Raw genomic sequence first — 26,618 nt, 5'->3', positions numbered from 1 at the left:
TAGGGCTTCAGTCATAGGTTTGGTTGAGACTCATTGTTTGCTCATACACATACAAACTCGTTTCTCGTTATAGCAATAAACTTGTTATCAATAATGGCAATCAACTTTGTTTCTCATTAAAGCAATGTACTTGTATTTATGAAAAACCTTAATCCAAATCTTGATTTTATAAACTTGTGAACTCACCAACTATTTTCACAGTTGACACTCGTTTTACATGCTTTTTCAGGAAATAATTAGTAAGTGGATATAAAGATTCATCATCATAGAGCATGTTGCATCGTGTAGAAGTTATTTTATGAAGTTATATTTTGAACAATGTTATTTTGGAAAAACTTGTACTTGTTTCTATTAAGCTATGGGTTGTAAACTTTTGAATATTGCTATGGTGATGTATATTTATCTTTTGCAATGAAACCGTTATCGCTGTCATATCTTGCGTTTCCGCTTTAGCGGGGTGTGACAGAAGTGGTATCAGAGCTAAAGTTATAGAGAACATCAGTTTTCCTTTAAGAAAACACAACCTATAACCAAAACTTATAAAAATTCTTTTTACATCAAACATATTACTAATATAATTAGGTCGGGAATTGTATCGTTGGACCTCAATTAAACATAGCCTGATCACCTATGTTTAATTAAGGAAGGATTTATACAAAACTTGAGCTAATTATAATGGGAATATGTTCAACAAAATTTTTGAGAAAACTTTATTTTAAAAATTCAAAAAGGTTAATTTTGGTGTGTGTAAGCATTGCATATTATAGGCATGCATTGTCATTTATTTCATATCTCATTGAATCTATGTCTCAGTCCACTATGTCGACATCGTCATCTTCTCACACTACCGCCTCAGCCGATGAGTCCGGCTACGTGACTGTTATCCCTCGACGTGATCCCCCCGCCTCGGTGGAGGAAGACCCCTCGGAAGACACAGAAGATACAGGAAACTCGGTGGAGATCAGCAATGACAGCGCCCCGAGTCAGCGACGCGAGGCATCGCCTACATCGGTGATGCCACAGCCACTACTTTATGGGCTTCGCATTCGGAGGACGGCGAGGAAGAGTGTTCCCATTCCAGGAAGGATAGCCACCAGCACAGCAGGACTTGGCACGGCAGGACCTAGCAGGGTAGGACCTAGCATTGCAGGACCGAGAGCACCCCCACCACAGCGAGTCATAGGGATACCTGTCAGGCAGCCAGGTATGACCCCGGAGGAGTCCCGGAGGATGCATTCGATGGCAGCGGGCCTACATCACAGTCTTGCTATGATAGCTGAGCATCGGGAAGTTTTAGATGAAGTGTTGACAAGGATGGAAATCCTGTTTCAGCATTCGATGGAGACTGCTGACACTGCTAGTGCTGCTAGACGAGAGGCAGGTCATGCGATGACGGCATATTATGTGCTTGGAGGGCTATTACTGATTGTGGTGTTGATGTTTCTTGTTGGGATAGCGATTAGTATTTGGTTCTGATTTCAGTATTTTATTTTATTTTGTCATGAAACGAAAACCCATGTTGGGTGTCTTTTGGGGAAAAACATTTAAAATTTTATTTGGGGAATTGATGTATTGTTTTGGTTTTAAGACTATTTCAAATGGTGATGAAGAAGTTTATTTTATGTTTAAAAACTTTTACTATGAGGTCAAACCCTAGAATTTACTTAGTCAATGGTCGAATAAAAAGATTTTTCTTTTCTTTCTTTTTTTCAAATCTATATGCCTAGTATTAATGCAAACCATTAATTTGACAACACTTACGGTTTTCAAAATAGTAGTGAACTAAATATTATACATTATTTTATGTATTTATACGTATTTCTTCTCTTGTGTCTTAGAACCATGTCAGGAAGGCCTAATCGCGGGTGCCCACAGAACGAAACACCCGATGTTGCTCAAATTGTAGCACAACAACTCATCGAAGCAATCCCAAACATTGTTACTCAAGTAACTGCGGGACTTAATGCTAACCAAGGAAGTAGTGGAGGAAACCGGGGAAACAATGAAAGAGAATGCAACTACAAGTCCTTTATGGCATGTAAACCTAAGGAGTTCCATGGAAAGGAAGGTGCGGTCGGGTTGCTGAAATGGATTGACAGCATGGAGTCGGTCCTTCACATTAGCAAATGCCTCGAGCGCAACAAAGTTGAGTATGCAACTTGTCTACTCCAAGATAGGGCATTGACCTGGTGGAATACTCTAGTGCAAACCCGAGGTCGTGCAGCGGCATATCAGCTAACTTGGGAAGACCTGAAGAAGCTACTGATAGAGGAGTATTGTCCCAAGGATGAAATTCAGAAGCTTGAATCTGAGTTCTGGAACCATTCTATGGTTGGAACACAAATAGAGAAGTACACAGTCCGATTTCATGAACTAGCAAAACTGGTACCTCACATGGTTACTCCTGAGGAGAAACGGATAGATCGTTACATCTGGGGTCTGGCACCAGAGATTCGGGGAATGGTTACTTCAGCAAACCGAACTACCATTCAAAGTGCAGTAAGTCTAGCAAATCGACTAACCAATGATGTGATAAGGATGGGAGCATCGATAAAGGAAAACTCTAGTAGCAAGAGGAAGCCAGCAGATCAGGGAGAGAAGAAGTATGGAGGCAAGTCAGGGAGGAAGCAGAAAGTCTCAAGAAACTTTATGGTAAGAGCCCAGGAGCAAGAACCAGTGAAAACTCAGGAACCGGAAGTCATGGAAGCGCAGGAGCGAAAGCAGTACTCAGGACCGCTTCCGAAGTGCAATAAGTGTAACTTCCATCACAAGGGAGCTTGCCCAGTGTGCCAAAACTGTAAACAAACAGGCCATTACTCGAAGTATTGTAAGCTGAATAAGGATGGAAAAAGGGCATGTTACGAGTGCGGGAGTGTTGATCATCTCCGTAGAGCATGTCCCAAACTGAACAAGGGGCCTGGTAACAATGGACAAGGCCAAGCCAGGCAAAACTTCCAAGGAAATCAAGGTGGGCGGCCAAGGGGTGTAGCCTTTGTGATTGGTGCAGAAGAAGCTCGTCAGAACCCTGAGGTGATAACAGGTACGTTTCTCCTGAACAACCATTTTGCATCACTAATATTCGATGCGGGAGCAGAAAGGAGTTTTGTTTCTTTAGCATTTAGACCGTTAATTGACTTGAAATCGAGAAAGATGAGGAATACTTATGCTATTGAACTTGCTGATGGGTATGAAATTAGGGCTAATGAAATAATTACTGGCTGTACTCTGAATTTAGCTGATAAACTCTTTAGCATTGACCTAATTCCTATAGAGCTAGGTAGTTTTGATGTAATAGTAGGAATGGATTGGTTATCCAAAAATAGAGCGGACATTGGTTGTTACGAGAAAGTCATCAGGGTACCTCTCCCCAATGGAGAAACCCTTATCATACACGGTGAGAAGCCAGGAAGAAGTTTAAACATTGTATCAAGCATGAAGATTCACAAGTACCTGAAGAAGAATTGTATTGCATTCATGGCCCACGTGCTAGAAAGAGAACCCGAAGCTAAGCAACTCAAGGAGATTCCAGTGGTTCAAAACTATCCCGAAGTGTTTCCGGAGGAATTACCCGGTCTACCCCCTCACAGACAGGTCGAATTTCGGATAGACTTAATTCCCGGAGCGGCACCGGTAGCAAAAGCACCATATCGCCTCGCGCCATCCGAGATGCAAGAACTGTCCGGACAACTTCAAGAACTTCTAGACAAAGGGTTTATACGACCAAGTTCTTCACCTTGGGGAGCCCCCGTGTTATTCGTCAAAAAGAAAGACGGGTCATTCCGAATGTGTATTGATTATAGAGAATTGAACAAGTTGACAATCAAGAATCGATATCCTCTTCCTCGAATTGATGACTTGTTCGGTCAGTTGCAGGGCGCTTCATACTTCTCAAAGATCGACCTCCGATCAGGATACCATCAACTAAGAGTTCACGAAGAAGACATTCACAAAACAGCATTTAGAACCCGTTATGGACATTATGAGTTCTTAGTCATGCCTTTTGGACTAACGAACGCACCCGCTGTTTTCATGGATTTGATGAATAGGGTCTGTAGACCATACCTAGACAAGTTTGTAATTGTATTTATCGATGACATACTTGTTTACTCACAAACCAAAGAAGATCATGAGAGACATCTGAAGCTAGTGTTGGAGCTGTTGAAGGAGCAGAAATTGTATGCCAAGTTCACTAAGTGTGAATTTTGGATTCGGGAAGTACATTTCCTTGGTCATGTGATCGGCGAAAGAGGAATTCATGTAGATCCAGCTAAGATCGAGGCAATCAAGAAATGGGAAGCCCCCAAAACCCCAACAGAAATACGACAGTTCCTAGGATTAGCTGGGTACTACAGACGCTTCATTGAGAATTTCTCTAGGATTGCTCAACCATTAACATCTTTGACCCAAAAGGACAGAAAATTTCTCTGGGAAGAGAAACACGAAGAAGCGTTTCGAATCCTGAAAAACAAGTTGTGCAATGCACCAATTCTGGCCTTACTAGAGGGATCAGAGAACTTTGTAGTGTATTGTGATGCGTCTCATCAAGGATTAGGATGTGTGTTAATGCAAAAAGATAAGGTCATTGCGTATGCTTCCAGACAACTCAAACCGCATGAGAAGAATTATACAACCCATGATCTAGAACTAGGAACAATAGTTTTCGCTCTAAAGATATGGAGGCATTATTTGTACGGAACCAAGTGCACCATTTATACCGATCACAAAAGCCTTCAGCATATCCTAGATCAGAAAATGTTAAACATGCGGCAGAGGAGATGGGTAGAGTTGTTTAGTGATTATGACTGTGAGATACGATATCACCCAGGGAAGGCTAACGTAGTAGCCGACGCTCTAAGTAGGAAAGAAAGAGTGAAACCTTCCCGTGTGAGAGCTTTGGGAATGGTAATTCAGACAAGCTTGAAATCTCAAATCATTGATGCCCAGGAGAAAGCGCTATTCAAGGAATGTCTTCCAGGCGAAACCTTACATGGTTTGGAAGTGAGATTTGAAACCAAACCTGATGGAGTTCGTTATTTTAAGGACAGGGTCTGGATTCCAAGGGTTAACGATCTGAGAGACATGGTACTAGAGGAGTCTCATCGATCTAAATACTCAATCCACCCTGGAGCGGATAAAATGTACAAGGATCTTAAAGAGTACTATTGGTGGCGTGGAATGAAAAGGGATATTGCCTTATATGTTGGGAAGTGTTTAACTTGCTCAATAGTCAAAGCTGAACATCAAAAACCATCCGGCTTATTGCAACAACCTGAAATTCCCCAATGGAAATGGGAGCAGATATCCATGGATTTCGTTACCAAACTTCCTAGAACTGCTAAAGGTCATGACTCAATTTGGGTCATAGTGGATCGACTGACGAAATCTGCTCACTTTCTCCCCATTCGGGAAGATTTCAAGATGGAAAAATTGGCCCAAATCTACATCGACAAAATTGTTTCTCTACATGGTGTACCTCTATCTATCATTTCTGATAGAGATAGTCGTTTTACATCGCGATTTTGGTGGATGTTACAGAAGGCACTAGGAACCAAGATAGATTTGAGCACAGCTTACCACCCTCAGACAGATGGGCAAACAGAGAGAACAATACAAACATTAGAAGACATGCTACGAGCGTGTGTCATTGAGTTCAAAGGAAATTGGGATACTCATTTGCCTCTGGTTGAGTTCTCCTACAATAACAGTTACCACACGAGTATCCAATGTGCTCCATATGAAGCATTGTATGGACGCAAGTGTCGTTCGCCCTTATGCTGGACAGAAATCGGAGACAGACAATTGACTAGACTCGAACTTATCCAGGAAACATCTGACAAGATTGCTATCATCAAAGATAGGCTTAAAGCTGCCAGAGATCGTCAGAAAAGTTATGCGGATAATCGTCGAAAACCATTAGAATTCCAAGTAGGAGACAAGGTACTTTTAAAAGTGTCGCCTTGGAAAGGGCTTGTACGTTTTGGTAAGAAAGGAAAACTAAGCCCGAGATATGTTGGACCCTTTGAAATCATTGAAAGGATTGGTCCGGTGGCTTATAAACTCCAATTGCCCCAAGAGTTAAGCGCCATTCACGCCACATTCCACGTCTCCAATCTTAAGAAATGTCTAGCCGACGAAGCATTGATAGTACCCCTGGAGGAAATTAAGATCAATGATAAGCTAAACTTTGTTGAGGAACCGATAGAAATCCTTGACAGGGAGGTAAAACAACTCAAGCGGAGTAAGATTCCGATTGTGAAAGTTCGATGGAACTCAAAACGCGGGCCGGAGTACACCTGGGAGAGTGAGGACTTCATGAAGGAAAAGTATCCACAACTTTTCCCATGCAATGACAAACGATGACATAGAATGAATTTCGGGACGAAATTCTTTTTAACTGGGGGATACTGTGACAACTGTCAATTCAGGTCATTCTCGGACTCATGCATCTTTATAAAAACCATTCATGCACAACATGCCATGGCCTAGTAGTATAAATTAGGTCAAAATCTTGCATAAACTAGGATCCAACTAAGATCTAGGACTAATATACTTGACTCTTACGATTCTAGTAAGTTGCTTAACTACAATAGGAAATGCCAATACCATAATTAGAATGAAACTTTAAACTTTGTTACAATTGAAAAAGGGTATAAAACCCTAAAAATAAATTAAAATATTCTAATTACATTCCAATATGATGGTGAATATCAAACAATGTTCCAAAAACTCTAAAGAGCCCAAAAATCCAAATTTATAAACTTTAAAACTTAAAAACTTTATAAAAATTTCTATAGACTTCCTAATATAAAATTTTTATTAATCAAATTATAGATTATAATCAATGAAATAGAAATTTAATTATCAAACATTAATCATAATTTATTAGTTAAAAACAAAGATTTTTAAATAAATCAAGAATTACATAAAGAAGCATTTTTATAAAAATTAGGGTTTTATAAAAATTGAAGAGGGAATGCATATAATTTGAATTTTAGGAGAGAGGGAGCCTCTCTCACTTATAAAATTCGTGCATCCTCTCCCCCATGCCCTCTCTCTTCCCAAAACTTCAATCATTAAAACACAATCCCCACTCTTCCACTTCTCTCTTCACTCTCTCTCACACTCCACCCTTTCAACTCTCAAACTCTTCTCCTCTCTCTCCAAACCCACAAAAATCATCAGCCAAGAACACCTCTCCACACTCAAATCTTCATCTTCTAAGGTTGTTCTTCAAGGTATTCACGAAAATCCTTCATTTTCCTTACTTTTCCTTCTTGTTTTTAAAGGGTTTTCTTGTACTTCTCCTCCTTCTACACCATTCTTTATGAACATTCATGAACATGTTCATGAATGTTGTGTTTGATGATGATGGTGGTAGGGTTTCACCCAAGAACAACATGGATGTTGTTTAATGGTGAAATCCAAGGACCAAAACCTATGTCAAACACTAAAGTTCGGATTTTTACAAGTTTTAAAGGTTCATACACCTTATACATTCAAGTATTTCCTTTAAAAACATCACTATGACAAACATATGTCCATGCATGGTCTTCAAACCATGATGCATGTGATGAACACCAAGCTAAAGAGCTTGGTGATCAAAGTACATTGTTAATAGTGCATGTAAATGATTTTGTCTATAAAAATATCTAAAAGTTCTTTTCTATTCAAATAAAATTTTTTCCAGATTCCCATTAAGGTAATATGAACATCTGGAAAATTTCAAGAGTTTTTATCATTTTCTTGATTTATTAAAATTGTTACAAGAAAACAAGGGCATAAATCACATAAAATACTTCCAGAGGTCTATAAATCCGGAATAAATTCGTGGATGACCCCTATGGTGAATAATGACCTCTCATTAAATTTCATCGATTTATGTTGTTGTTTAGTATGATTTTCGATTTTCTTTTTGTTTGGGTGCAATAAATCACAAAACCACTTTAAAGAGTGTCAAAATTGTATCTAACAATTTTCGAAGCTCTTACCTGTGGTGGGAGACTCAGAAAAATAATTTCAGAATTTTTGCATCATGCCTTTCTATTTTTCCCAATTTTTGGTAGTTATAATGGCCTAAAAATAGGAAAAATAGTTCTGATTATCCACAATTCATGAAAATTTACCAGAACATCATGTTGTACATTAGGAGGTTACATAAAAATTGTGATGATTTTTCTCTACTGTATACTATTTTTCTCCTATTTTCTAAGGTTAAATACACTTAAATACACATAAATACCCAAAACCGGATTATACAACATGAAAACCACTTTTGGTATTTTTCCCAGATTACTTACACTGTAAATGATGTTACAAAAGTTTTTGGTAATTTATTTTAACTGTTTATTATTTATTCTTTAATTAATGATTATTTAAGGGGATAAAACAAGGAAAAATAGAAATACCCACTGAAAAATATCTTTTATATTTTTCCCAGCCTAGTTATATATAATAACAGTTAAATAAAAAGTTTGGGTAATTTTGGAAACTGTTTTCTATTTATTTCAATTTTTATTGAAATAAATGCTTAAAAATCGTAAAATATAATTAAACAGCTTGGAAATCCATTTTTATATTTTTCCTAGCTTAGTAATGTGTAATAACAGTAAAATAAAAAGTTTGAGAATTTTCATCATTTAAATGCTATTTTTCGTGAATTTATTTGGTTATGAAGGCTTAAAAACTTGGAAAAATAGTTAACCATATCAAAAAAATTCAAGGGAAATTTTCTGGAAAACCTCTATTGTATTTAGAATGAAAATACAAGGTTTGACAATTTTTGGAAACTATTTGATAATATTTTACATTTTTAGGAATTTAAAACACCTTTAAATGTGTTGAAACACCCTTAAATTTATATTACTAAATCTGGAAAATTAATATCCCAAAGTTGTATTTATCGCATGACTTGTAGAATTTCATCATTTCAGAAAAAGTGTAACCAATTAATATAAAATCCAATATTAGAACATAAATTGGCATTTCACTATATGTAGAGTTTAGTATATTAGCATTAGATTTCGACATGGAAACTCACTATTGTGTGTTTGATGTCGTAGGATCCCGACATTAAGACGTTGGTGTATTCCAAGGCACCACTTGTATCTATTCGAAACATTGTGAGTATTCACGCACTCCCCTATTTTTAGTTTTTATGTTTTGGGGTGGAAAAGCATGTCCCGAAAAACTATTATTTGCATGTTGTATTTAAATCGATTTATATCAAACATGATTGCTATTGTATTGCTATGTCTCTCTATGTATGTCTATGCAACACGGAACATGAGAACTTATCATACTAAGGCCCTTCCCTTATCTCTAACCATTAAGTCTTTGAGCCAATGGTCATTATGGATAGCGCTATTAGGAATTGACAACTCCTCACTCGCCCTATTGCTGGAGTGCATGATACCATATTCATCTATGGAACGATAAGCATAGATCTTGATAGGGCTTCAGTCATAGGTTTGGTTGAGACTCATTGTTTGCTCATACACATACAAACTCGTTTCTCGTTATAGCAATAAACTTGTTATCAATAATGGCAATCAACTTTGTTTCTCATTAAAGCAATGTACTTGTATTTATGAAAAGCCTTATTCCAAATCTTGATTTTATAAACTTGTGAACTCACCAACTATTTTCATAGTTGACGCTCGTTTTACATGCTTTTTCAGGAAATAATTAGTAAGTGGATATAAAGATTCATCATCATAGAGCATGCTGCATCGTGTAGAAGTTATTTTATGAAGTTATATTTTGAACAATGTTATTTTGGAAAAACTTGTACTTGTTTCTATTAAGCTATGGGTTGTAAACTTTTGAATATTGCTATGGTGATGTATCTTTATCTTTTGCAATGAAACCGTTATCGCTGTCATATCTTGCGTTTCCGCTTTAGCGGGGTGTGACAGTCAGCACCCCATAACTGCTTGATATGGGTAGGTCGGGCTCCCCAGAATTGCTCGGCAGTATGTATGTTGTTTGGTATGTGGTATGATGTGGGAACTCACTAAGCTTTGTGCTTACAGTTTTAAGTTTTGGTTTCAGGTACCTCTTTATCCAAGGGGAAGGAGCCAGCGGGGTTGTAGCGCATCACAGACACACATGATTTCCGTATTGAGAACCATGGAATTATAGTATGACATTTTTACTAATGGATGTTATGTTTTCGAGACTTGTGATCTGTGACTTGATGTTTTGAAATGATATTAATGATGTTTTCCATGAACAATTTTTAAAGTAATATAATTTATCAAAAAAAATTTGCGTCTCGATTTTGGGATGTTACATATCTAGTCTCAATTGATATTATAAGTCATACATTTTCCAACTTTATGACTTTCCAATGCGAGAATGAGTCCAACAACCAAACCCTAACCTAATACACAAACCAAAACCTCCAATCTCATGCGTAAAGAAAGGAAAGGGACCAAGATCACATTTTTATGGTTCTAAGCATCTAAAAACGTCTACAAGGAGAGCTCTTATCGGTTAGAGTAAGCCATACTCATGAGCAGCAAGACTACGAGACTAAAAAGCATAAAAACCTAAGAATTATCAGGATCCAAAGGAAACATGCATCAAGATCCAAACTTTATATCTGCAAATGATGCTAGAGGATGAGATGCTTCTGGTTCTAGGTTGTCATGAGCTTCCAAGGTGTTTCCACTTCCTCTTTCTTCCTTCAAGAACACCAAAATACACTCTCAAGCTCCAAAAATGCTCACACAATGGATTAGGGTTCGCAAGGGACGTTTTAGGGGTATGGATGTAACAACCCGTTATTTCAAGACAATGTAAGTCAAACTTATTTGAATAAAAGTCTAAACTACAATCGTATACAAGTGAGGTAACGTCATAACATTTATACAGTAAGAACTTTGAATGCCATAGGGCATGTTTATATAAGTTCTTGTATGGACATACTTTGAAAACCATACTCCTATGAGTTATATATATATATATATATATATATATATATATATATATATATATATATATATATATATATATATATATATATATATATATATATATATATATATATATATATATATATATATATATATATATATATATATATATTGAAACGTGTATTGATTTAAGTTCTAGTTCGAACAAGGGTCTAGCATTTAGCTTAAAAAGAGATAATTCAAGGTGTATATGTAGTTCACGGTTTTAGGAATCTAATCCCAAAACCAAACCGTAAACAAATACTTTTAGAATAAGCAAATCTGAAAACCCTAAATGATGAAAAGCAAATCTGTAAACCCTTTACTCTTTCACTAAAATCCGAAAACCCTTTTCCCTTTGACTCAAAACCGTGAACCTTTTTCCCTTTTGACTCAAAACCGTAAACCATCTTCCTTGTTGACCTTAAGGAGCGAAAACTCAATAAGGGCCCAATATAAAACCGTAAACACCTCCCTTTGGTCGTAAACCCTCTTCATTTGGCAGCAAACACATTAAATTTGACAGTAAACTGTTCAAATATCTTCATATCTTATCCAAAGTTAGCTTCCCAATGTGATTACCACCATAAACCTCACAATTCACCGCCTCATGAGTTTCCTTCATACTTAAGATACAAATGAATTAATTTGACACATACAGTAATCTTATTTCACTCATATGCTCTCAAAACACATATCAAATCCTTCGCATCTGCAAGCAGTAACCCAGAAATTTTCGAACTTTCATAAGAACTTCTTCACAATTAGTATGTAATCTACATAAAATAATGTTAATTATCATGTTAAATTATTAGATATCTAATTTATGCATATGATTATGTGTAAAATATAATTAGGATACGGTTAATTACACATATTCTATCCTGGGAATCATCGCAACCACATCGAATATAACCACAAAAACGTACACGAGGTGAGTTCATACCCCTACGTTTTCATGATTTTTCACTATTTTAGGGGGGGGGATACAAGTGTAACACAAGAAATTTGTGTTAATATCTAAATGTTCTCAATATTTATTAATTGTTGTCGTTATTAAAATTATATATATATATATATATATATATATATATATATATATATATATATATATATATATATCAGTGTTGCAAATATCGGCCTAGGCGGCCGATTAATCGGCGCCTAGGCGCTTGGCGGTCCTCCACCGTCGACGTTTATAGCTAATCGGACCCTATTATTGGACATGGTCAAAATCGGTCAAAGACGGAGATTATCGGGTCTAGGCGGGTCTAGGCGCCCTAATCGGTAAAAAACAAAAACTTGGGGTAAAAGTGTCAAATTGTTAGAATTGCTGCTAGGGTTCTTCTCACTCCATCACATTCATTTCTTTTCTTTTTTGAAATTCTCTCTGTAGTCTGAAGGAACGAAATAAAGCATGAACTGAAGCTTCTAAAACGACGACATCTTCTTCTTCGATGCCATCTTTCCCTCCTCCGACACCGTCTTTTTCTTCCATTCAAGTCGTCGCAGTCCGTCAGTCGTGATCCTCGAAGCTAAACCAGTCTTCGCCTTCTAAAGCTTCTACAACAGTCGCCTCCTCCTATGTATTATATAGCAATAATCAGGATGGAATAATCGATCATGGAATTCCCACATATCCATAGCCTCCTGCTATTGAATTCCCTCAACATTCACAAAGTTCCAAATGCAGTAGACAACAGGTTGCAGTTCCACATCTCTTCCCGATGCTATTGGAACCCATTGTTCATAACACTTTTTTCTCCCCATTTTATGCAGACTTGGATCCAAATGCAATTGTTGGTTATTTAGATCTGATGTATTAGGGATCAAAAGGTTTTTTGTAATCATAGTATCATGTTATAATGTTATATTTATTAAATTTTAGTAACTTTTAAATAGATATAATGTTATATTCTTAGGATTAATGTTTTATTTATTAATTTTTTAATAATTAATGGTCCCCGATTAATCCCCCGATTAATCGCCGCCTAGCCGATTAATCCCTTGACCCCAGTCCACCGTCGAGCTACCGTCGAGCGATTTCTGCAACCTTGATATATATATATATATATATATATATATATATATATATATATATATATATATATATATATATATATATATATATATATAAGTTATATAATTAGGGTTCAACAGACTTAGAATTGATAATTTGACTCAATTTCCTGTTCCTTGTTTGGTTGTGGGCTTGGGGTAGAATTATTTATTTGACTGTCTATTTAATCATAGTTATATAAATATTATATTTATATAAGTATCAAATCATTTAAAACTTGTTAAACAAAAATATAATTTTTTAAAACTATTTAATACCATTTGGGTATAAATATTGAATTTCACGGAACAACCGTATCACACATTTTACAATATAAACTTTCTGAATTACTAACAATACAAAGGTTTCCAGTTCAGTAAAACACAAACATATAAATTATAATAGGTATAGTTTATGGTACTTAGATGTTGCTTTTCAAATTTCAGATTACAATACGGAAAACAAACATATAAAGTATAATAGGTATAGTTTATGGATCATATATACTTCTTTACATATTCAGAATAACTTCCGGAAAACAAACATATAAACTATATTAAATATAGTTTATGAAATATACTTACAGTTTATTTATTTCAAAGTAACTTTTCATTATTCTACACGTAACCGTCAATATAACATTTGTGAGACTTACTTCAAGTACTTATCCAAGCACCAACCAAGTCCAGAAATTATAACCAGAGTCTCCTGGAGGGTGAGCGTGACACTTGTGTATAGATCTATACGTGACTGACAATCCCGCACCTGAGCTGCTTGCAACAGCTACGCCGGCAGGTCTGTGGTGACAAATGTCGTACCGATTGCGACGCCTAAAGAACGTCGTGTACAAGCCATCTTAGGTCATCAAGCATGGTTATGATAACTCACAATTGGTATTGAACAATACGATTAGTGTAAGAATAAGTAAACATCTTCACATAGTTTTATTAAATAATAAAACTATAATACATTATTTTACAAGTACAAATACAGAATACTAAGTCAGTACAGAGAAAACATACTTTTCATGGTTTCAAATGGATTAAAACTATAACATACTATTGATGGATTTTAGTATACTACAACATCCTATGGTGCACATACAACCCTAAATACATTGGACCTATGTTTTTACTATTTATACATGCAAAGGAGTTTCCAAGGTATTAAGTCTATAACTAGCATGCAAAGATGTAAACTACACAAGATGCTAGTTAGTGTAACATACCTTTTATCTGGCTGGAAGTCTTGATGCATTTGGCCTTTAAGAACTTAGTGCCCCAAGTGTTGCACCTCAAATGGAATCACAACTCACCTAGAACAAAGGTGACTCTTGAGAGAGAAACTCCATGCACCAAAAACCTTCATGAACTCCAATAACATGCACACACACAAGGTGGCGGTTTTAGGTCATCATATATGTATTTATATGTGTGGTATTTCAAGGGTCATGGGTATAACCCAAATCCATACCCATGGGTTTTTATGATCCATGGTTCATGTGGCCCAACTTTTTATGTATTCATACATAAACTTGGTCCAACATGGATCATAAGCCCAACACATATAAATATAACTAATTACCATAATTAGTCCCCATACATTTAATTAGTCTCTTTTGATCACTAAATTAATTCCAAATTAATTCTTGATAAATACTAATTAAAACATATGATCTTATATTAATATATTAGAACTTATAATATATTAATAAATTATATATAACCTTTCTCTCAAGAGTCCATCCTAACAAATTGTCCTGGTGTTATGCAACCCAAATGGACCATGCTACTCTCGGGTCGAGTACATACCAATAATAGTTATGGGCGTAGACATCTAATCCAACAGTCTCCCACTTGTATAAGTCTAAAACTATCATTGTGTATGACTCCAAGATCCCGACTAGCAATCATAGTTCTTAAAAGCCGTTGTCGAACTCTAACCTAGTCAATGACGTGTCCATTAGATAAGGGATCATATATTCCTCCATCCTAGATATCATATGGACTGAGACATGGATTATAATCATTCTCTTTGTCCATCTATTGTTTCCTGATTTGCGATTGATGACGACCGACTAATTGAACAAATCAAATCAGTCCAGGCCCGGCGGAGCACTTACGTTTGTCATCACTGAATCATCGAGGGGCCCACATATATCGCTTTTATCCCTCTAAGGGTAAAAGGAATGGATAAAATTCGACTCATATGCTTGCTCTATATACGCACCAAATCACACATAAAAATGTGTTTTATAGCACCAAGTTACTGGTGCGTTTTCACATAATCAATGTGTAACCGACTTGTAGACTGCAACTCATATCTCTTGGTTTGAAGAATATAATATATTATCGTCTCATGATCACTCGTGATAAAATCCATGAAGTGAGTCAAATGAGCGTGGGTTTAATCCAATACTCGAATCTCATTCCAGGAGTACTCATGAACACTGAAGCCACTTTGTCCCAGACAAACTACATACCCATTCATGACAGTCTTGCCTCAATACCTACTTCCAAAGTATGATCGGCTGTGGATGGTTTGAATAACTTAGTCATTCGGACATAATAACGTAGTTATTCTGGAAGTCAAAACATGCAAAGTGAAACACAAGAATAATCAAATCCAATATGGTCTCAGAACTTATGAATATAAATAAAACACCTTTTATTTATCACCATACTGATTACACATTATTCATTGTATAATGTTTCGATTTATCAACCTAATACTTGAATTAAAACAATAGTCATGCCATGATCCAAGCATGCACACTATGTTTGTCCAAATAATAGTTATGCCATACTCTAAGTATGCATACTATGTTTGTCTATGATCCTTACTTTGTGAAATAGACCAATTGAACATGATTCCAATGATGCTCATTTCACAATCCAAATCATAATCGTAAATGTAAGAATTCCAAATTCCTACCATTTAACGAAATTTGTTAGATTCTAAACTTATATACATTGATCCTCTTGTAATGACTATGCACAACGTCACAAGGACTTGTCAACAGACATTACAGAGTATTCCAATGGAGATCAATTCCATGGAAACGAAGTCTCAAATTCAAAGTACATTCCTTTGAACATCCTTCTTGCATTAAGTTTTCTAATCTTACACAGATTTAATGGATAACTTCCACCTATGGAAAAATTTCTAGATTCCCATTCTGACTATCACTTCTGAATAAGAGTTGCCTCCTTTCAGAATATGTCAATATGGTCCTTTCCAAAAATTTACACCATACTTCCAACTGTCCATGAGAAACCAATCTTTGGTAAACCTCAGATTGTCCTCGACAATTGCTTAATCATTTAAGTCATATCCAATTCTAGACCTTTTCCTCTCTTAATGCCCTAGGCATTTGGAAAATTTAGAAAGGATAAATATTACAACACATGTAATCGATCCTATATCCGAAGCATATGGGACACGATTCATGATGTCTCACATAAAGACATGATCCTAGACCAGTCTTTTGCTACACTATTTTCATTTGCCAAGTTTTCAAATTTTGACTATGAAGAGGGATGCCGTAATCATAATCGAATTTTGAGAACGCAATATATATATATATAGAATTTCCTTATGTTGAACGATTCCAACATAAAATTCATATATATATATATATATATATATATATATATATATATATATATATATATATATATATATATATATATATATATATATATATATATATATCCTTGACTAAAGATGATTAAAATCTCAATCCTTGACTAATGATGATTAAAATCTCAATCTAATCTTTTAGAATTGAAATGAAGTATAATTTCCTCTCCCTTAATTATAGCAAGACAACTTTTACCCAATTGAAACTTTTGTTTTATATAATTATCATTGCTAACTTGCAACACTTATCATAATTGATTATGCTCCCACTAGCATAATAATTACTAGCATAACCATTATGCTCCCACTAGCTTTGACATGTACTCAGAAATCAGCTGGACTTCTAGAAATCATTACTTTATTGACTTTCTTACAAAAGTTCAGATTTCTGATACGAGAGGCTTTGATAAGAGTTTATCAAAATCATACAGCTTTTCTTAGATAGATCACATGTGTGTCTAAACAATTTTTAGAACTATGAAAAGGGATGCCGTAATCGTAGTCTCAATGGTTTAGACCTTTGCCATTTCTCACAAGTCCATGTTAGTGTGCCGGTTAACCACACACGCTCCACTAATGACTTTGAGAATGCAAATATCACAATTGCTATCTACTTAAAATCTACTTAGTGAAAGCGTTTCCTCACCAGCATTTTCATGAATCGGAGAGAGACCTTATGACACTTAGAGTTTATGGTGTATGTGTTCCTATCCATGTGAATTTGTCATAACCGCAAGAGGAGGTTAGTGACAAATCCAAACTCATATGGATTGAACTTCTTTCAATCTTAACTTCTTGCCACCTGGAAGCACAAGGGCGTACCATTGCTTCCAAGTAGTTATGCAAACAACTGATAACTCACAAAACTCACATGCATACTTTTAACTAGAATGGGCACAAAAATAAGAATATGTCAACACGATAGGTTACAAGCTTCAAGTCGTGTGCTAGTGATAAACAATACCCTTGATTAGTTCCTGAAACTTTTCAAGATCTTTAAGACTCCCACTGACCTCTTGACATATAAGATTCTCTTGTCAAGAACCATTCCTTGACAAAACAAATATTCAAGAGTTAGTGCGGGTTCTTATCAAAATAAACACTTTACTTAATTGGTCTTAGTTGGTCTTTGTTTTATCCAAAACATCACAACTTACCAATTTCAAATGTACAAGAGTAAGAAAACATTTTACTCTACATTTGACAAGTGTCATAAACCTTTTAAGGATTATATCACTCAAGTTACAATCTTGGAGTATGACTCTAAGACTCAATTTTTGGAATGAAGTATGACTTGTCTTTTTGATTTAACCAATTCAATAATTCACGATTTCTCTTCTTAGTCAAACAAATGCACTAAGATGTCCTTAGAGAATAAATTGTGATATGGTTTCATAACCACTAATATAATCAAAAAAACAAGATACTCAAGTACTCTCCCATCTTTTCAGATTGGAGAAGCTTTTATCTTTCTGCCTAATTTGATTCTTCTTGTTCGTTCTGCCTTACATTGAAACTTTTCCAATGTTTCAGAATTACACTTAAACTTGTAAGTAGAACCATATTCACTAAACTTTAGTAAATCATGACGAATAGTCTTATCGATCTTTGTGGTGGACCTTGACCAGTGCACAAGAATGTGCACTTGATCCCTTAGCCCTTCACTTGACTCACAAAGATGAAAATCCTCATTCATCATACAATACAAGTTGCATGATTCCAAGTTTCTATCCATCTGAAACTTGGGTGATGAGAATCTTTCCTTATTTGGTAAATTATGACACTACAACAAACGAAAGAATCAAATCCATTTTCCAATACTACTATCAATGGAATCATATAAACAACAATTTTTCACAAATGCCATTGTAAGGATATTTAAAATAAATAAAATTGAAACTTTATATTTTCTTTTAAAACTTGCGGAAAAACATATCCTTACAATGAAAATGCATATGAAAACTACGTTTTTATCTACTCCTAAGAAATCTATCATAACTCTTAAGTAGCAGCTCAAAATTCTGATCGCCGAACCATGCAATCGAAATCCATCTTCGCGATCAGAATCATCATACTATTCCTTTTAAGCTTCCTTTCTTTGATTCTACAAAACATCAAAATGTGACCTAGTCACATCATGTAATAAGAATCTCCAAATAGGAACTTAATAGAGTTAGATAGTGGACTTACCTGAAGTAGAGTCATACATTATGACTTTACAATCCTTATGATTCTTCAAGTAAATGGGTAGCTTCGCAACCAATGCCCCTTCCTTTGGAAATAGAAACATACGGACTTTTTCGGAATGGTACACGGGACTATCTCAGACTTAGCCTTTCTCTTTACCATTTGGTCAACCGAGTTGACTATGGACGATCCCTTTCCATTGGGAAGAGAAAGCTTTTCCGGATTTTTCAATGTTACCATTGTCAATGTCCATGGAAGTTTGGGAAGTCGATCTTCCAATCAAATTTGCTTTACCAGTGCTCCAAATCATTGCTGATCCAGCAGCATCAAGCCAATAGGTAAGATCATTAAGGGTCATGTCATGGTCTGTCATATAGTAGTCCTAAAGGAACTCACTATGTGACTTAGGAAGTGATTGAAGAACCAAGTCAACAACCAACTTCCTCAAGACCTTGACACCCAACTCTCCCGACTTGTCAATATGTGACTTTATCTCCAAGATGTGAGCACACATAGACTTTGCTTGCCAACAGGGCTTGAGTGACCTTGAAATTTTCAAGAACTTGTGGGTTAGGGAGAATAATTGGAGGAGGTAGTGGAAGAGAAGTATGATTACCATGATCCAATCGCGGGACATCATCTTCATTAGGAAAGCTTGTTCCAAGGGATTTGGGAAGATCATAGTTGTCTGAACCAGACATCTAAAATGGGAGAAATTCAAGTTAGTTGATTTAAGTCCTTAATATAACAGCCAATATGAAGTATTAAGGCTAGGACCCAACACAATATTTTATAAATTGGAAGAGGGATGTCGTAATCCAAGCGACAAAATATTTGAAGGTAGGCGAATGACGATTCACCAATTTCCACCGTGAAAAACAAAATAGGAATTAGGTTTTAATTGGTTTGAAACTCCTAGATATTTTTAGATTCATTGAACTATTCAATGGCATGTTTAAATCTCGATTGTGCCCTCTCAAGTTTGTGCTGGGATGCCGAGGATCACAAACAAGGTGTGAATAACCATGCAAATTAAATTGGTACCCTTAACTTTATCACCTAATCGATGTGTCGGTTAACCACACGCGCTCCACCGATCTATAATAAACATTAAGTTACCCTTTGTCACACTTACTAGTCCAGGTTAGTGTGTCGGTTAACCACACACGCTCCACTAACGAATTGGTAAGGTATAAAGTGCAATTTCATGGGTTAGCACCAAATTCTCATTTTCCTAAAGTAACTAAGATTGGGAATTTAATAAGTGTTTAGTTACTTAGTATTTATCATTATTATTCCAATGAAGGGAGAAGTAATGTCCTGTCAAACCCGTTCGACTAACGACCCTCCACCAGTCAAGGAAGCGGTGGGTGAGAGTGGACACCCATTAAACTTCCATTTTATAGTAAGTAACCGTATACCCCCCTTATAGACCGGCTTCGTGAATGAGGCCTACTAACAGTAAGACTGACATACTCTTATACACATATATATAAATATTAAACCTATAATATTATAATAGTATAAGGGTTGAATTTTAACTTTTAAAATTCTAAGGGTCTAACTTGGAATTAAAGTATTCATGGGGGGAAACTTTACAAATTCCAAAACTTGAGGTCAAGTTTTGAACAATTCAAAAACCTTTGATTTCCATAACTTATGAGTTTAAAGTAGTTTTAATGAAAAAACTCTTCAAGTTCCATAACTTGAGGACAAGTTATGGAAGACTTTAAAACATTAAAAGAATGAAACTCTTCATTTTTCATAACTTATGGAAATATTATGAGTTTTAAAAATCATAAATGTGACTTTTCATATAACTTGAGGACAAGTTACAAAAACACATACTATGAACAAATTTTAGATCAAATTGGATCGAAAACAAATTATCACATAATTTTTCTATTAATCTAAACTAACTCATAAGAACAAGATAATTCAAATCATCAATCTTCAAGAAATTAGCATGAACATATAAACTAATACAAATCTTGAAATTATGACAATTATCTTTGAAATTGGATTAGCATGAACATTACCGCACCAAAAACAGGTTTATAAGTTCAAAAACAGCTTAGTGTAATGTTCCTAATACAATTCCAGCCAAAAAACTCGAATATATGTTGTCAGGGGCTCCAACTCGCCGACTGCAAGAACAAACTCGACGAGTTGGATGAGTTTGTTCATGGAATCGTCGAGTCCCCTGTCCAGACAGCATAAAACTTCGATTTTCAGCAATTTGCATCAAGTATAATTGAAAAAAAACCTGGCTCTGATACTACTGATGGATTTTAGTATACTACAACATCCTATGGTGCACATACAACCCTAAATACCTTGGATCTATGTTTTCACTAATTATACATGCAAAGGAGTTTCCAAGGTATTAAAACTATAACTAGCATGCAAAGATGTAAACTACACAAGATGCTAGTTAGTGTAACATACCTTTTATCTGGCTGGAAGTCTTGATGCATTTGGCCTTTAAGAACTTAGTGCCACAAGTGTTGCACCTCAAAGGGAATCACAACTCACCTAGAACAAAGGTGACTCTTGAGAGAGAAACTACATGCACCAAAAACCTTCATGAACTCCAAGAACATGCACACACACAAGGTGGTGGTTTTAGGTCATCATATATGTATTTATATGTGTGGTATCTCAAGGGTCATGGGTATAACCCAAATCCATACCAATTGGTTTTTATGATCCATGGTTCATGTGGCCCAACTCTTTACGTATTCATACATAAACTTGGTTCAACATGGATCATAAGTCCAACACATATAAATATAACTAATTACCATAATTAGTCCCCATAGATTTAATTAGTCTCTTTTGATCACTAAATTAATTCCAAATTAATTCTTGATAAATACTAGTTAAAACATATGATCTTATATTAATATATTAAAACTTATAATATATTAATAAATCATATATAACCTTTCTCTCAAGAGTCCATCCTAACTAATTGTCCTCGTGTTATGCAACCCAAATGGACCATGCTACTCTCGGGTCGAGTACATACCAATAATAGTTATGGGCTTAGACATCTAATCCAACAACTATATCAGAGTACGATAACATTTACACGTTTTGAGTACAACATATTACAACAGAAAATATAGGATTTTCTGGGAGAAACATGTTTACATTTTCAAAGAACAACGACAAATTTTAATTACAAACATGCTTATGAACTCACCAATATAATTGTTGAGAATCTTTTCAAAACTACTTGTATTCTCAGGAAATCAGTAAACAGATATCCACAGGTTTTGAGAAGACGGAGCTTCATAGACTAATGTCTTTTAATTTTTGCTATACATTTTGGTGTCAATATACAATGATTTGAACACATATGTAATAACTTATACTTTATCAATACATGGTTGTTGTACTTTGATTACTATTATGCAATCGTTATGATACTGTACATGACGTCCTCGCCCCCGCATGTTTCCGCCGTTCCAGTTTGGGGGTGTGACAGATTGGTAGCAGAGCATTGTTTATAGTGAACTAAGTATATCAAACCATAAAATATATACAACTATAAATACAATGGGCTGAAACGCTCTGACTAAAAGTATACTTCTAAAATCTAAGTATTTTATAAGAAGTATACTAACATGCATACATACAAGAAACAGTATCACAGTAAGAACTACATAAAAGTATTTAGATGTTGGACACTGCATTAAACCTGGACAGTTATGTAGTCATATATGAGATAAATATAGCCTGATCAACTATATTTATTTGAGATACGACTAACAAGTGTTTGGGAGTGATCGTGGTGGTGCAACAAGTCTAAAACTTACCAAATCTATATACCAGAAGAATTCTAGAACCAAATATAAAGTTAAAATACTATAGGAGTATTTTATAGCACTATAACATTGAAACAACAGTATTCAAGAAGGTATTTCTTACTTGAATCAATCATGTGAAAACAATGGACTCATACTGGTAGATCTATAATTACAAAGTGTATACATGAGTTATGTATAATTAAGATTATGTAGACTTAGAATTGGTGATTTAGCTTTACTTCCTGTTCCTTGATTGGTTGTGGACTTAGAGTAGAATCACTTATTCAAAGGTCTATTTGGTTTTAGTTATATATAATTCGTATGGACTATGTGATTGTAGGGGTACCCAGTATGAGTTATACTATACAAATTCCTTAGAAGTGTGACTATAAATTCCATAAACTGAAATTGAGATTGTTTACTTATATTAGTAAACTTCTATTGTAAATCACAGAACACTATAAAAGTCAGGATATGATATGATATGTTTAGAACTAAGATATATCTTGTTCAATATCACCTGACTCATAACTCCTATAGAGGACTTATCATTGTTTCCTCTCTAAATCTTATAGAAAAAGATGTCGCCACGTAAATCAAATAGGCGTTTCAACAACAATCCACCAAATCCACCAGCACCACCACCTCCACAGTATGATCCTATTGTCTTCCAAGAAGCGGTAACTGTCGTCGTGGCTGCTGCCATGACGAAAATTAACGCCAGTGGTACTAGTGGAGCCGGTAGCGGTGCTCACAACTCTAATAACGGGGAAAGTCTTGGACACCCAAGGGAGTGTTCATATAAATATTTTACAAAAGCTAAGGCCAAATCCTTTGATGAGACCGGAGGTGTCATTTCTTTGACTCGTTGGTTCAAGAAAACTGAATCGGTGTTTGAAATCTGTGTGTGCCCTGATACTAGCAAAGTGAAGTTTGCAGCATGCACTTTCTTGGATAGAGCTCTCTCTTGGTGGAACGACTATATTAAGTCGTTATCTCTCCCAGTAGCCAATTCCATGAGCTGGGAAGACTTAAAAGTTTTGATGTTGGCTGAATATTGTCCACGCGGCGAAATGAAAAAGGTAGAGCAGGAACTCTGGAGTTTGACGATGAAGGACTCCGATATTACTACATATACTGCCAGATTTGGTGACCTGACTCTTCTGTGTCCTGGGATGGTCACCCCGAAGAGTAAGAAGATGGAAATGTATATATGGGGATTAACTCCCCCGACTCAAGGAAACGTTATTGCCGCCAATCCACTTACATTCGATAGCGCTAAGTGTCTGGTTCAGACACTTGTAGATCATGGAGTTCGTCAAGGCTCCATGCCAGCCGTTCTTGAAAAGCCCAAAGAAGGAGGCAGCAAAAAGAAGTTCTGGAATAAACGACATGGGCAATCATCGTAAGAGCCTTCTAAGAAGCATCGAACTGTGGCAGTACACACCGCTATTGTTCCTATTGTTGTTCCTACTTCTACACATACAACTGTTTCTACTACTCCAACAACCCTGAGTAGATATGCTGGAACTTTTCCAAAGTGTAATAAATGCAACTTCCATTATACGGTAGTTTGCAGGGAAATGCACTGTAGAAACTGCAACAGGAAGGGGCACACTGCCGAGTCGATATGCTGAACCCTTGCATATATATATATATATATATATATATATATATATATATATATATATATATATATATATATATATATATATATATCTGAGTGTTTCAGCTGCTTTTACTTCATTTCTACACATTTAAGCGAAATTCCAACCATTTTCTCTCAAGTATCATCAGCCAAGAACAATCTCTCTCCTCAATAACATGCTAAATTCATCATTTCTCATCATATTCAAGTGATAATCACTTGTTCTTCATAAAGATCTAACAGGTATCATTTCTTGATCTTGTTATCACTTCAAGAACATCCTTCAATCTTCTTATACTAGGCTGAAATCCGTTAATTTCACTAGTTTTCATGAAGAACACGAAGAACACACGAAGAACACGAAGAACACCCATCTGAAAACCTTTGAATCTTCTTGGACTTGCTTAGGATCTTCAGGTGTTCTTCATTCCTCAAGAACACAGGGTCGTGAACACCATCAGGGCTGTGAACACCTCATGGGCCGTGAACCCTCCTGGTCTTGAACTCAATTCAGACTCCATTTTAGCTTCTAACACTCCTATTTGTAAGTTATACTTACAAATTAGTCAAATTTCCAATCATTCCTATGATTATATTAGCTAATTGGTTGCATATATGCTATATAAATTGCTTTATAGGACTTGTTTTACTAGGGGATTTCACTTGTGGAAATAAACGTCCTATAACAAATCATCAATCGAATCACCCTTTAAAAGGTGAGTTCATACCCCCGTATTTTCATAGTTTTTACAGTTTTAGGGGGGGGGGGGGGGGGGGGAACAACTCTAACACAAGGATTTTGTGTTACCAACAAATGGTTTCAAAATATCTCTCAAAATGGATTTCAATTATCTTCAATTCAAATGGTTTTTAAATTGTGTTAAAATAACATCAAGTCATCAAAAGTATTTCAAAATGATAAACTCTTTAAAATATTTTAGGACTAATAATTCGCTTTGGTTCCTTTTCCTTGTTTGGATGTGGGGTTATAGCAAAATTATTTGTTCGAATGTTGTTTAAATTTTAGTTATATATATTTGTATATGTATATAAATATAAAAGTTATTTCATTCAATTTCAGTACCCTTTATAACATGCCGAGCAAGGGGTTTCATTCATGAACAGTTAATATCAATACAGAAAGCATATATAAATTATAATAGGTATAATTTATGATTCAAGAACACTAACTCATGAGTCAAGTATACTAGAGTACATTATTTTACAAGAAAAAGGGTTTGATTCAAAACTAAACAAGGGTATACAACTTACAAATACATTTCAAGTATACTAAACAAGGAGCATACTATCAATCATTTATTTCAGAATGATTGGGTTTTCATTACTATTATACACGTAACGTCTATATGCTTTTTATGAGACAATAGTTTCAGGTTGTTTATTTATTTAAACAACATAGTTAAAGTCCTGATATTATAACTAGAATCTCCAGTCGGGGATCGAAACAAATGTGTATAGATCTATATTGGGATTGACAACCCCGCACTCAGACTGCTAGCTACAGTTGGGCATACACGCCCACGAGTGACAATTGTTATCAACAGTTTTGACGCCTTCAAAGCGTTGTTTCAGGCCATCTAGTCAAAGTATGGTTATAATAACTCATTAAAAAGATATAAACAATACGGTTAGTGTATAATTAACTAAACATGAGTACATTTTCAAAGTACTAGTTTACAAAGATCCAATTTACAGTATTACATTACAGTTTACAATAACAGCTCGTGGAGCTAGGCACACGCACTTTTACAAGTTTTACTAAGGAATACAAATACAGAACACTGGTTTACAAACAGAATGGTTTTATGAGATTAAAACTACTTTTCATATACAACAGAAAATATAAGATTTTCCGGAACAGTTTACATATTCATAGAACAGAAAACATACTTTCAAACATAAATACTTATGCACTCACTCAAATTTATGTTCATACTCTCTTTTCAAATTACTTGTATTCTCAGGGAACCAGTAGACAGGTACACCCCGAGCTTTTGAGAAGACGGAGTAGTTTTAGTTGTGTCTTTCAGTTTGTACTATTTTGGTGTCAATATACAGTGATTGAACACATGTAAAAACATATACTTATTAATGTAATGGTTGTTTGTACTTTGATTACTATAATGCATGTGTTGTGATACTACAAATGAAGTCATCCACCCACGGACGTTTCCGCCGTCTGGTTTGGGGGTGTGACAGATTGGTATCAGAGCATTGTTTATAGTGAACTCAGTATATCAATTCATAAAAGATATACAAAACTATAAATACATTAGGGCTAATAGCTCTGA

Source organism: Lactuca virosa, chromosome 4 (genome assembly GCF_052849685.1).
Source record: "Lactuca virosa cultivar CGN04683 chromosome 4, Lactuca_virosa_CGN04683_v6, whole genome shotgun sequence".
Lineage (NCBI taxonomy): Eukaryota > Viridiplantae > Streptophyta > Magnoliopsida > Asterales > Asteraceae > Lactuca > Lactuca virosa.
The sequence above is the reverse complement of the archived record's forward strand: the minus strand, read 5'-3'. Positions refer to the sequence as shown.